Genomic DNA, 13,327 nt, shown 5'->3' with positions numbered 1-13,327 from the left:
TTAAACGAGCTATTCTGCCTAGGGTGGTAAGCAGAAGGTTCGCCCGTCTGTTACGGTTGTTTCTCATTTTAAGCATTAAGGGGCTGAGGTTGAGGCTTCAGGTAAGGCTGTTTCTTAAGGAAGTATGAATTCCCAGATTATGAAAGTGGAGTCTGCTGAGCAACACCTGGGATTGCCAATACACATCCCCGGTATCTCCCTTCAATAACACCAAAATGGATTTGGACAAGTTAAGTTGGAGGTCAGATGCCACCCGTATATGTCCAGTATTTTAATTAAAAGAGGTCCTGTGATGGTCGTTCGGGAGAGGAACAGAAGGATATCATCTGCATTGAGATAAATTCTGTCTATCCCAATTCTCCTGTCAAACCACCAGACCTGAGCCTCACATATAATGTACAATAACAGTGGCCATACAGCTAAGAAAAAAATGAGGGTGACAGGGATTTCCCTGTCTTGTGCAGCTACAAATTAGGTGTAGAGGGAGAAAACACCATTCACCTGGACCTGTGTCTGTGGTTGGGCATACTGGACCCAAACATAAGACATACATTTGGCAAAGCCTATGTTTAGTAACACTCCTCCATAGACACTCCAGTCCAGAGAGTCAAAAGCTTTCTCAAAATATGAGCATAAGGGAACAGGAGGCTTTAGGCCTTGCAAGTGTGCCAGGGTCATGTGCATTCTGCCTGTGCAATGTTGAGTGCTGCGCTTAGGTATAAAGCTATATTGGTCTGGATGGACCATTTGTGTTAGCGCTCGAAGGAGACTTTTTGCTAGGGTCTTAGAGTAGAATGTAATCTCTTTATGACAGAGATTGGGGGCTCGAAGTCACATTGATCCAGCAGGTGCCTGGTTTAAGAAGAACAATAAGGGTCGCAAGATCCTGACTGGATAGGAAGCAGCTCTTCTCAGCCAACTCGAGATACATATCTAGTAGGGGTAGCAAGAAGAAGGATTGAAATTTACAGAAATACTCCCTAGGATAACCGTCTGTCCTTGGTGTCTAACCAGGGTTCATGTCCTTCAGGCACGCTTCTATCACTGCTGGCATGTTTCAGCTGTTCAGTGGATTTTAATCTCTAAAGGGGAATATCTGTGATGAGCAGAGAGGTGTCCTCACAAGTGGGCCGCTCCCGTACAGCATAGATGGAGTAATAGTAGTCCACAAAGGTGGAAGCTATAGCCTAAGCCACTTGACTTCATGTTGTCGATGATATTAGGGATCATTCTAGATGCCACATTACTAATCACCAGCCAGTACAGTAAATTGTTGGATTTATCCCCCCGTCATACACTCTTCTAGCAGTAGCTACCCAGCATTTCTGTACTTCTGCAAGACAAGTCTGTCTAAGTGAGGCTGTCTCAACTTAAATTTGGCACCACACTTGTTCACTGTGTTGTCAATGATTCTCCTGCTCCAGTGCCAGAATTTCAGTTTCCAGCATATCTGCTGCTATTTCTCGCTCGCCCTGCCCTTCAAAAAGGGCCCTGAGACCCCGGTGAGGGTAGATTTCCCTGCCAGCCATAGTATGCCAGGTGACTTCACTGTGTCCTTGTTCTGGTTCAGGTAAGCCTTCAGTTCCTGTGATAGACATTGTGCACACTGTTTGTCTACCAGGCCCCAGGTTTTCAAGTTTATTGCATCCAATTAGTTAAGTCCATCGCAATTATCGCACATTTCGTACACAATAAAACTTTTTTGAAATTAATCCTAAAAACAGTACTGTTTTACTAAGACTTTAAAAAGAAATCAAGTTTGGTCCTAGCGACCACAGCATCCAGTATCAATGAATGATTGGAACTTGCAAAGAAATTTTACAAATTGGCAATTCAGGGTTTAGATAAGTTATGATAGCTTGCCTGCAAGTACGAATTCATCTATCCTTAAAGTTTTTTCAATAACTTGCATCATGCCTACTTTAGTCTTAGGTAGATGCAAACTAGTAGGATTAAGTCCTCTGTAGGCACCAAGCATTAAGGCGCTAGAACAGACAGCCACTCCGCCCAGGTCCCAAACCAAACAATAACTGGGGCATGGTCCGATAAACCACAGGCAGGTTGTGTGCAGCTTGTGTGCAGGATGTTGGCGTTGGGAAGCAGCAATAAGTCTTGTGAGTTATGGACATATGTGTGTATGCATGAACCTGGGAATTCCTCGCACACTAGGCCACGCAGAGCCCCAACCCTACCACCTGCAGTGCCAGTCTTCCTCCTCTGCTCTGACTCAATCCTCTAGTTCTTGTAAAATCCATGTGGGGCACTATCATGTCTCTTCCTACAGTAGTGGCACCCTAGGCAAAGCCAAAAATTAGCCCTAGAGCACCTCAGGAAAGAACTTGGTACGCAATGGTGAACGTAGATACACAGTAGGTTGAAATGGCGACCCTCATGGGAACCCTCAACTGCCACAAATCTCCCAAGTGGATGTGAGCGACAGCAAGAGGAATGTTTTTGTGCAAGAGGATAGGTAGCCCTGCTAGATTCTGTGGTGTGTTTTCTTTAGAGTGTATAGAGAGGGCCTGTAGCTCACTCTGTCATAGCTAAACCGGGCAAGGAAAGAGCACTTGGTGCCATGGTGGGTGGTGTGTGGAGTTTCACAAATCTGAGTATCACCCCTTTTTAAAATGTTCATTTAGGCTATTGATATTGAGATGATGATGGTGAAGTTATACATGATGGAGGGTAATATGGATCAGTCAAAAGACTGTATGTATCAGTCCCAACCGTGTTTGGCTGGTGGTGGTGTATTTTGCGTATGAGTGATGTATGCCATCCCTGATAAGATGAGCATTCTCATGGACCAGAGCAAGCACTCTGCGTAAAAGTAACTTATACAAACAATCGGTAATGAAACAGTAGCAACTAGTTCCCGCCCTCTCTCCACACTTCCACCCCAGAAGCATCTGTCACCCCACCCTTAACAGTGAATAAGAAAGTAGGTGAGAGTCCTATATAACTCCTGTCCCTACTGTGGACCTTGCAAGAATGCTATATGCAGGTTTCATTGTTGCTGGCAAAGTAGAATTCTGAGGGCCAAATAACCAGTTATCAGATAGTTCCGCACTTTCAACCCAGAGACTGGGGACAATGGTGATCTCCGCATAGAACTAGGCTCTGAGTTTCAGTCACACCCAGGGTGTTCCCCTCCTGTTTCTATGGAACCTGGTGTTCCCCTAGGCGGACAACGTCATTTGCATGATTTCCTTCATCTCTGAGGTTTGCTGGGCTGCCCCAAGTCCTTTGTTTAGCCTGTTATTAGGCTTCACCCCATGGTGGAACTGGGTTGCAGCTTAAAGCTTTGTTCTCAGTCGCCCAATACCAGGCAGCCTGGGAAGGGTCTTGCAAAAGATGGATCTAGAGTTGATGATCACTTTAAGCCTTGCCAAATAGAAGTTTTGAGGCCCTCCACTGTTGTTAAACACTATCATATGGTTTCCATTTTTGGACTTAACCCATGTATTCTGAAAAAACCCATCATTCGACCTGCCTGAAATGTGAGCAGCTCTATCGCACATGTGCCCTTAGTGATCACGTCTCTATTGTTTAGTAGCTTTTCTATCAAAGTGTGCGGAGAGGCATCTCTATTTGGGTGGGGTGGATTTGTGGGGCCTTTCAACTGTTAAGTATGTATGTCACTAGGAACTTCTGAGGGATCAACTCCTCCGCCCCCTTCCGGGATGCCCACAATGGCGATATTACTTGTCATTGCTCTGTTCTCCGCATCCTTTGCCCAGTCTTCCTGGGCATTGGATGGTGTTGATAGGTGCAGGACAGTCGACTTGAGTTCCTTTACTACATCTTCAAGCTCAGAAGTATGGCACCTAAGCCTCCGAGATCCTGATGACCACTTTATGGAGGTCTTGAGAAAGAAGAGTGACCTCCGAAGCCATCTCCCCATTTTTAGTTTCCAGTGGAACTCTGGAGGCCTGGATAGCCTGTCACCGGCTTCAGGGAGACGGGGGGGTGGCAGCCTCTGCCGGATTTTCTGAGTGTTTATAACTTCAGGTGATGAATTTATCAATCTTTGTTTGAGCTTTTTAGGAGTTGGGCTTGTTTCGTCTCATGGTCCCGGGGCCAGGGCTTGCGTCTACATCTTGTGTTTGATCTTGCAGTGTGGGTACACCTATGTCCCTAGGTACTGGAAGATATTTCACAGCATAATCAAGCTGTTAGCTAGTCAGTTCAACAACAGATATAGATAGGCTCAGGAGCCTTGGCGAGAAAAGAAAGTGTGGTGGGCTCCCCCTCCTCACAATTTGCCTGAGACCCAGTCACACTGCCCCAGCCCAGTTGTCTCTCTAGAGCGAACAGGAAAATGTAAGGATTAGTATGGGCCCCAGCCTGCCCTCACCATTCTCCTCCCGGCCGGCAATGGGCAGCATGTGACGTTGGGGTGCATTTTCAAGTATCTCCAATCACCTGCACTCCCAGTCTGTCTCCAAAATAGGCCCGAACATCCAGGAGAAAGCAGGTGTCTGAAAGCGAACAGGCTCATAGTTCTGTGTGTGGGGCTGGGCACCATCTCCTGCCCAGGGCACCAATTCACTGTTTAAATGAAAGCCCTCGCCCAGCAGTCAGCATAGAGGAAACCACTGATTCCTCCTTTAGCTCAAACCATTGGCCCACGGGCACCACTCAAAGGGTGTGTCCAGCACCTCCAAGGCCTCCACACTCCCCCCCCCCCCCCCCCCCCCCCAATCATAGCTGCTGAGTTCTCAGTTTTCCCGCCCACTATTCTTTCCCTAGTTGCCCGTGGGCACCTCTGTAGTACAGATCAGGGCTGGACACTTGCTACTGCTCAGGGCCACATCTTTGCCTTAGAGTCAAGAGGCTGAAATGCAGCTTTGCTCAGCAGCAGTTGCCATCTTATCGTTTCCATGAGATGTAGGCTACAGTACAAAGAATGGCCGGGTTGGAGACCACTTGCTGGAAATAAGCAGAGCATGGCAGTTAGCGTGTCCCCAGAAAGTAAGACGTGGTTAGGAAACACATCTAGTTATTTCAGGAAACAGGATTCTTGTCAGTTTGTTTAAGAGGGTAGTCAGGAGCTCAACATGGGTGGCTCGCGATCTTGGCCAGTCAGGCCACACCCCTTTATTGAATATCCTTAATGATACAATGCAAACAGCGAACTTTAGAATGTAGTCCTGTCGAGTAGTTCACATTCATTCTTCCCCACTCAGGAAATTTGCTTTCCTTATGAAAAGAAAAATAATGGTTAATATCCTAGTATAAAATATAAGTCTAACTATGGTAAAGTACACAATCAAAATCAGTATATTTAAGTAGTGGGGTCACCAAGTTAAATAGCACTATACCAATAAAGGAACGTCAGTGCTGGTCATCTGCAGTCTTTTTCGCAACCTCTGGAAAGCTCACACTTGCCTCCCTCCGCCCCTTCTCCATTCTTTTCATATCACACTGAACGCAGGACAACAAATATCCACTCTAGTTAAAACTTAAGCATAACAATCATTGAGTTCCTAACATTATGCATTCCTCATCTAAGACTGCTATGGTTATATATTTCCATGCCACATTATAGCGTTTCGAGATCACAGAGACCGTGATAAGCCAAATTTGAACCCCAGAACTATTCATCCACCAGGTAGCCGTTTCTTTCCGCTGTGATGCTGGGCAGGAGAACGGAGGAGTGTCTGCACTGCAGGCTGGGACTACATGCCCCCAGAGTTCTTAGCTCTTGGAGAACGCGCTGAAAAGGACATTGTCGGCCTGTGGCGATGGATGCGCGCGGGCTAAGCCCGGGCCAAGGGTGGGCCCGTCAGAGCCCGAAGGAGGCCGTGCTGGGCCACCCCTCACGACTTTTTGGCCAGCAGGTACTCTTTAATTTAATTTAATTTCATTCTGTGATACTTAGATATGCCCATGGGGAAGTGAAGGGCATTCATGGAGAAACTGGGAGGAGGGAGTGTTGCAACTCTCAACGCTTTTTCAGTCAGAGCGGCGAGCGTCCTCTCACACAAGATAGAACTGACTGAGAGGCGCCTGTCGATGGAGCCACTCCCCCTTGCAAATAGATCATCCATTGGAACCACCAACGAGCCCGCCTCCAGTCCCCCGAGGCTCATTGTATTATCTGGTGATGATATCCCTCCTGGGCAATGGGCCACGCCACCTAACAGATGTTCCCCCACCACCTCTGTTTTAGGGGACATGGGAGATGTGCCCAGTATTAGTGTGGCAAGTGACTCGCCACCAAAGCTGCGGAGGGGTCGTGGTCCTGCTAAATCCAAACAACCAAAAACGGTGAGAAGGAACAAACAGAGAGTATCCAGAGCCAAGACATCTGCCCCCGATATTCTGATTGCCACACCGCCATCATGTATAGGCACCCAGACTCGAGACTTAGCTTTGGATGATTTCTTCTGAACTCAAGTCATTAAAGTAATGACTACTATCCTGGATCCAATTTTTCCTTAAACTGTCTAAGATTGAAGATAGTTTATTAGGCCTGGAGCGTCTTAATGCTGCACCATCTATATTGACGCTGCCCCTGACTAACTCACTCGCGGTCAGTAACCAGACTGACATTTGTGTTGATGGGGCCAAGTCTGTACCATCTCTTTCTTCCCTCCATTTGGGAAGGGAAGACTCAGCAGCTTTAGTCCAACTCCAAACTGTTAACCATCCGATGGCCCAAAGACCAGCATTGAATGTTAATAGAAATGAGGCTCCTAAACCCCAGCGGATGCCTCGAGGGCCTGGGGAACCGGGAGAGGATACGTGATTTGTCAGTGTGGAACCTAACCGTGCGGTTAGGGCGGAAATGAGTTTTTATCACCGGCTTCATCTTCCTCCGGATGCTTCTCCCTTAGTGCTGGTACTTGCTAATGTTCCGCCCCTGCAGAATAACCAACAGGAGTCAACCATCCAGCTAATGGACAAATGCATGCACTGGTTATCGAACCAGTCAATGGACTGGGGCATGGGAAAGATTTATTTAACCAACAAAATTATTATGGCCAGGAGGGTGAAACGGATGGGAAACTTATTGAACTCATTTACAGGGGATTGTGTAGTGATAAACTTTAACAAACCGTACACAGCTGGGTTACTTTTGAGCAACTTTGATCATTTTAAGACGAGGAATACCCAGATAATACCATTATCATTAGATTACTTTTATAAACAGGACCCAACATTAGAGAGCGAACACAGGGGCTGGTCAAGGATAGGTGACCCCATTTTCCGACACCCAGAGCACTTAACTTCAGCACCTGTAGTTGGCCTTTACAACAGATTTGCCCCTCTCTCTGATTTGGAAGCATGTGATTGACTACCAAATTGCATCCCTATTCGTCCCCCAATAGTGGTTCCCAGTGATCCAATTTTACAAAAAGGGAAAACAAATATGTTATCGCTAGCAACTTGGAATGTGGCGGGAATTACTTCAAAATAGGTAACGAAGAATGGCATAATTATTGGCAAATGATAGACCATGTTTGTTTCCAAGAGGCATGGTCTAAAGAACCCGTTTTTTTCCCGGGCTACCATACTATTCATACTCCTTCAGTGCCGTCAGTGTCCGGAAGAGCTAAAGGAGGTCTTTTAACCCTAGTCTCCAATACACTAGCAGCACAAGTAAAACAGGTGGGCTCCAGGAATAACTGCTTTCAAATTCTCCAATTAGACTTTTTACCTGTTGGAGAGTGGTTATTAATTAATTGTTATGATAACGAATTCGGAGCAAACATGAAAAGTGTATTAGAGGTCTTGAATGAGGAGCTACATCTAATTTATCTGGCTAAGCGGAAGAGGAGGCCTAGCCTAATTTGGGTGGAAGATTTCAATACCCATGATAATGACAGTGTGTGTGGAATAAAAAATCCGGAGGCTAATCCCCTTCCACACTTTGTACATAATACTTACAGGGATACGCTCTATAGGCTGCTTTTTACAAGGGACCTGACTGTAATTAATAGTGGGAAAACAGGCCAGATAGAGCCAACTTTTAGGAGGAACAATCCTGAGTCTATAATTGATTTTATCCTAGTCTCAACTATAATACAGAATAGAGTGGATCATGTTAGTAATACATTCACTCCTTATAGCAACCATGCCCTCCTACTTATTAATGTAAGTTCCCCACAAAAAGTTAAGAGACCCCATTTGAGCATCAATATTATCACTCTTGTAAGGAAAAATGGATACCAAATGAGGTGGGCTCAGGTCATGAAAAAGAACTTAAACGTGGATATAATATCCCAAGTGAAAGGAGATATCCTACACTGTTTGACAGAAGGTGGCCCCCCTCCTCTTCTACTTCTCTATTTCACAACCCTTATAGCATATTTAAAAATTGCACTTACCTGTCAGAAACCAGCAACCGATGTACCACCTGGCCGCTGGTTCAACACAGTTTGCTCTGTAGCAAAGAGGGCACTCCATAGTGCATTAAAATCACAGCCAAGAGACCCTGTACTTATAAGAACCCTCCGGAAAGATTACAAGCAGGCAAGGAATACCCGCGAAAAGGAGCTAAAGGAAAAGACGTGGGATGATCTTGAACATGCAGCTAGCTCCAAGAGTAGTAAGGAGTTTTGGAAGGTCATAAATGCCCCGTATTTCAAAAATGTGACTGACCCGTCTCTAGATACTCATTTAGAGGAAGAACTATGGGTAGGACACTTTGAAAGTATTTTTGCACGTCAACCTAATGAGCCCACTTATACAGATGTATTGCTGTCCACCCAAGGTACCCTGACTTTTACTATTGGAGAAGTAAGGGAAGCATTGGAAATGTGTGCTCAAGGGAAGGCCCCGGGGCCTGACGGAGTCCCAATAGATCTTTTCCAGGACAGCTATGACTTGTGGGTGCCCCTTCTAGAAAACGTTTTCAATAGCATAGTGGTAAAGGGCCCCCGCCATCATGGAACCATAGTGTAATAGTTCCTATTTTTAAAAAGGGAGATGGGGGTAGCCCTAAAAACTAAAGACCAATTTCCCTTTTGGAGTCAACTGCCAAACGTATGGGTTGGTTGTTGCTAGCTAGATTGGAGGAGTGGGCCAAGGAACGCAATATTTTAATGTTGGCGCAATATGGTTTTCAAAAGGGCAAGGGGACAGTGGACCAAGGCTTGAATCTTTCTCTATGTATAGATAAATATACAAAGGCAAAAAATGGGAAAATCTATATGGCATTCATGGACCTCTCAGCCGCGTTTGACTGCGTGTCCCATTCAAAATTGTGGTCCATGATGGAAGGAATGGGAATTGATCCTCAGATCATCCGCTTCATTCATCAGCTGTATTCCAATGCCTCTGCGAGATATGGCAGAAATGGGGAATGCACACGCTCATTTAAAATATAAAAGGGCGTCAGACAGGGTTGCGTCCTCGCCCCGTTTCTTTTTTCCATCTATACTAACAGGGTGGAGGCAGCCCTGTCTGAACTGTCTTTAGATATTCCCAAATTCACAAATAATTCACTCCACATACTGGCTTACCCTGATGATGTGGTTTTGATCGCGAGGACTGGGGTATCCTTTCAAAAATTGCTATCTTCCTACGCCTCATTTATGGTTTCACTTGATCTTAGAGTGAATCAGAATCAGAATCAGAAAAACGCTTTATTCGATTTTAGCAAGAACATAAAATCATAAAAGCAGCAATTATACAAAACAATTTCATATGAATATCATAAAAAGGGTATAATCCACAAGTAGCAGGGATACCTAATCTGGTATTCCTGTCCCCCTGGGCACCGATTTGTGCTGAATACCCTGCTCCGGGTTTTTAAATTCAAAATTATAAATCCAATGATTAACAAATGATGCCTCTTCTCAATAATTTGTTATGCCATACTCTCGTTTTATTTCACTTTTGTTCCAATGCATTTCGGCAGTGTGTACTGCCTTCATCAGGGAAATAAGTTCTACAAAAATCAAACAATAAATGATAATCAGCATCAATAATTTCATTGAATTCATGACTTGTTGCTGCTAATGCAAAAACTATACTCAATTTCATATATACATTCAACTCGTACCAAAGTTACATTGTGCGCAAGGAGTGCAATTAGTGACTTTCACAGTTAACCCTCATTGGTGAGTGCTGGGCTTGTCTCGCGTCAAACTATTTAGCGGGTTTCACTATGGCGGCGTTTAAACAATGCTGGTGAGTTCTCCTCGCTACGCGCGCTGGATGGTGGGTTATAACGCTCCCCGTGCTGGAAGCTGCTAAGTTACAGAAATAACTACGCGCTTTCTATGCTTTGCCTAGCTATTGCTCGCGCTTACCTTAGCGTGTATGGCGCCCTGTATTGCGGTCCACCCGCGAGTTCGTTTCTCTTCCGGTATGGGTACTCGGAAGTTCACGCATGCGCACTAATAATGCCTTCACGGTTTTTTTCTTTTTCTACAACTTTATAGGCAGCTGAGTGTTAAGGATGATCTACCCTAGTGCTCGCTTCCCATATGAATCAAGGGGGACACATACATAATGTCCTAGTATTTCAAATATGCCATTAGTGTTATTGAAATAACGAACAACATTTCAAATATATAATGAGTGTTACAGAGATAACAAATGATAAATGATATTTAAGAATTAAAGGTAACAAAGAAATTCAGTTCGTTCATTTAATCCGCCCGGTTTCAAGCTGCACAAATTGTAAATCCAGTAATTCTCCTGTTTTAGAAAGCTCGTTTTATTGGCAGATCCTTCTTTTTTAGGTAGAATTTCCAAAACACATACTCTTAGTTGACTGACGTTGTGTTGTTTTTGTGTGAAATGTTCTGCTATACTGGTCTTGGATGATTTCAGTCTGATGGTACTTTTATGTTCATTTATGCGTGTTTTCAGTTTTCTTTCTGTGTGGCCAACGTAAACATCACCACATGGGCACTTTATCATGTAGATTAAGTTGGTTGAATCGCAAGTTGCATTTACTTTTAATGAAATGGGGTACCCCTTTTGAGGATGTGTTATGATTGGTCCTTTGATGATATTGTTGCATGTATTACAATTGTAACATGGTACTGTACCTCGAAATGTTTTTTTTTTTTCTTCTTCATGTTTTGGTTTCAGAAAATCGGCCAAGTTTTTGGAACGAGTATATGCAAATATAGGTTCTTCCGAAAAAATTCCACCAAAATCAGGTTCCAATTTCAACATTTGCCAATGTTTTTTGATGATTCGTTTGAACTGTGTGCTCGCTGTGGAGTATTTACTTACGCATGTGATTCGGTTGCTGGATTTTTTGTCGCTTCTTTTTAGGAGATCCTGCCTCGGTTTTAATTGGGCTCTTGTTAAGGCGTTTTGAGTGATGTCATTAGGGTATCCCCTGTCACTGAATCTCTGTCTCATGTTGTTGAGTTGTACTGTACATTGTGTGGCCTCTGAGACAACTCTTTTCACCCGTAGCATTTGCGAGTACGGCAGGTGTTTCTTGAGAGCTGGAGGATGATGACTGTTGTACATTAATAGATTATTTCTATCTGTGCTCTTACGATACAAATTGGTTGAAAATTTGTTGCTTGATTTGGTGATTTCCACATCCAGATATTGTATTTTAGTTTCATTAATGTTCCATGTGAAACCTATTTGGTCTACCCTGGTATCCAAAAGTGTTAGTTCGTTTTCCAAGGCTTCTTTCGTACCACTCCATATGCAAAAGATGTCATCTATGAATCTTACATACATGGTTAAGTGCTGATTCCAGATGGGGTTATGGTGGACATGCTCCTCTTCAAATGCTGCCATGAATAGGTTGGCATATGCCGGTGCGGCGCAATTTCCCATGGCGGTGCCATGCTTTTGGATGTACCATTTTTGATCATGCTCAAAATAACTATGTAACAAGGTAAACTGCATCAGTTCTAGGATGAAGACTTGTAGATCTTGGGGATATTCACTGTCCAACAGGCCCTTTCAATGGCTTCCAATCCTCTTTGATGGGGTATTGAGGTATAAAGTGCTTTGACATCAATGGTTGTCATAATCATGTTGTCTTCAGGATCGATAGTGGATAATTTTAACAAAAAATCCGTAGTATCTTTCAAGTAAGATTTGGTTTTGAGTACTAAGGGTTGAAGATATTTGTCCAAATATTTCCCCACTGGTTCGTGGATGCTTTGTTTGGTGGACACGATTGGTCTACAGGGTGGTCTCTGTAAATCCTTGTGTACTTTGGGTACCAGGTAAATCGTAGGCGATTTGTAGTTGTCTTGAATAAGGTACTTTTTAGTTTTATCCGTTATGATTCCCAAGTCATAGGCTTTATTTACTATGGTTAATAATGTTTGTTTAATCTCTGCTGTGGGATTACATGCCATTTCCATATACAAATTTGTATCGTTGAGATGTTCTGTCATGGTGTCTTGGTAGTATTTCTTGTTGAGTATTACAAGGGCTCCTCCCTTGTCTGCCTTTTGGCATATTATGTTTTCATTGGTTGCTATTGATCTAAAAATCCCAAATTCTTTGTTGGTTATGTTCATTTGGTTGGTTTTCCGTTTGGTATTTAAGTGCTGGAAAGAAAACTGAAAACACGCATAAATGAACATAAAAGTACCATCAGACTGAAATCATCCAAGACCAGTATAGCAGAACATTTCACACAAAAACAACACAACGTCAGTCAACTAAGAGTATGTGTTTTGGAAATTCTACCTAAAAAAGAAGGATCTGCCAATAAAACGAGCCTTCTAAAACAGGAGAATTACTGGATTTACAATTTGTGCAGCTTGAAACCGGGCGGATTAAATGAACGAACTGAATTTCTTTGTTACCTTTAATTCTTAAATATCATTTATCATTTGTTATCTCTGTAACACTCATTATATATTTGAAATGTTGTTCGTTATTTCAATAACACTAATGGCATATTTGAAATACTAGGACATTATGTATGTGTCCCCCTTGATTCATATGGGAAGCGAGCACTAGGGTAGATCATCCTTAACACTCAGCTGCCTATAAAGTTGTAGAAAAAGAAAAAAAACGTGAAGGCATTATTAGTGCGCATGCGTGAACTTCCGAGTACCCATACCGGAAGAGAAACGAACTCGCGGGTGGACCGCAATACAGGGCGCCATACACGCTAAGGTAAGCGCGAGCAATAGCTAGGCAAAGCATAGAAAGCGCGTAGTTATTTCTGTAACTTAGCAGCTTCCAGCACGGGGAGCGTTATAACCCACCATCCAGCGCGCGTAGCGAGGAGAACTCACCAGCATTGTTTAAACGCCGCCATAGTGAAACCCGCTAAATAGTTTGACGCGAGACAAGCCCAGCACTCACCAATGAGGGTTAACTGTGAAAGTCACTAATTGCACTCCTTGCGCACAATGTAACTTTGGTACGA

The 13,327-nt window shown here is 43.8% G+C and overlaps 1 protein-coding gene across 3 annotated transcripts in view; it reads left to right on the top strand.

Annotated features, from left to right (window-relative positions):
- NANP (N-acetylneuraminic acid phosphatase) overlaps nt 1-13,327 on the top strand; it is a 96,327-nt gene that overhangs the window by 11,672 nt on the left and 71,328 nt on the right. The gene's annotated exons all lie outside the window — the stretch shown is intronic.

The sequence above is a fragment of the Lissotriton helveticus genome, chromosome 6 (genome assembly GCF_964261635.1).
Source record: "Lissotriton helveticus chromosome 6, aLisHel1.1, whole genome shotgun sequence".
NCBI classification, from domain to species: Eukaryota; Metazoa; Chordata; class Amphibia; order Caudata; family Salamandridae; genus Lissotriton; species Lissotriton helveticus.
Note: the sequence above shows the minus strand (reverse complement) of the source record. Positions and strands in the feature narration are given on the sequence as shown.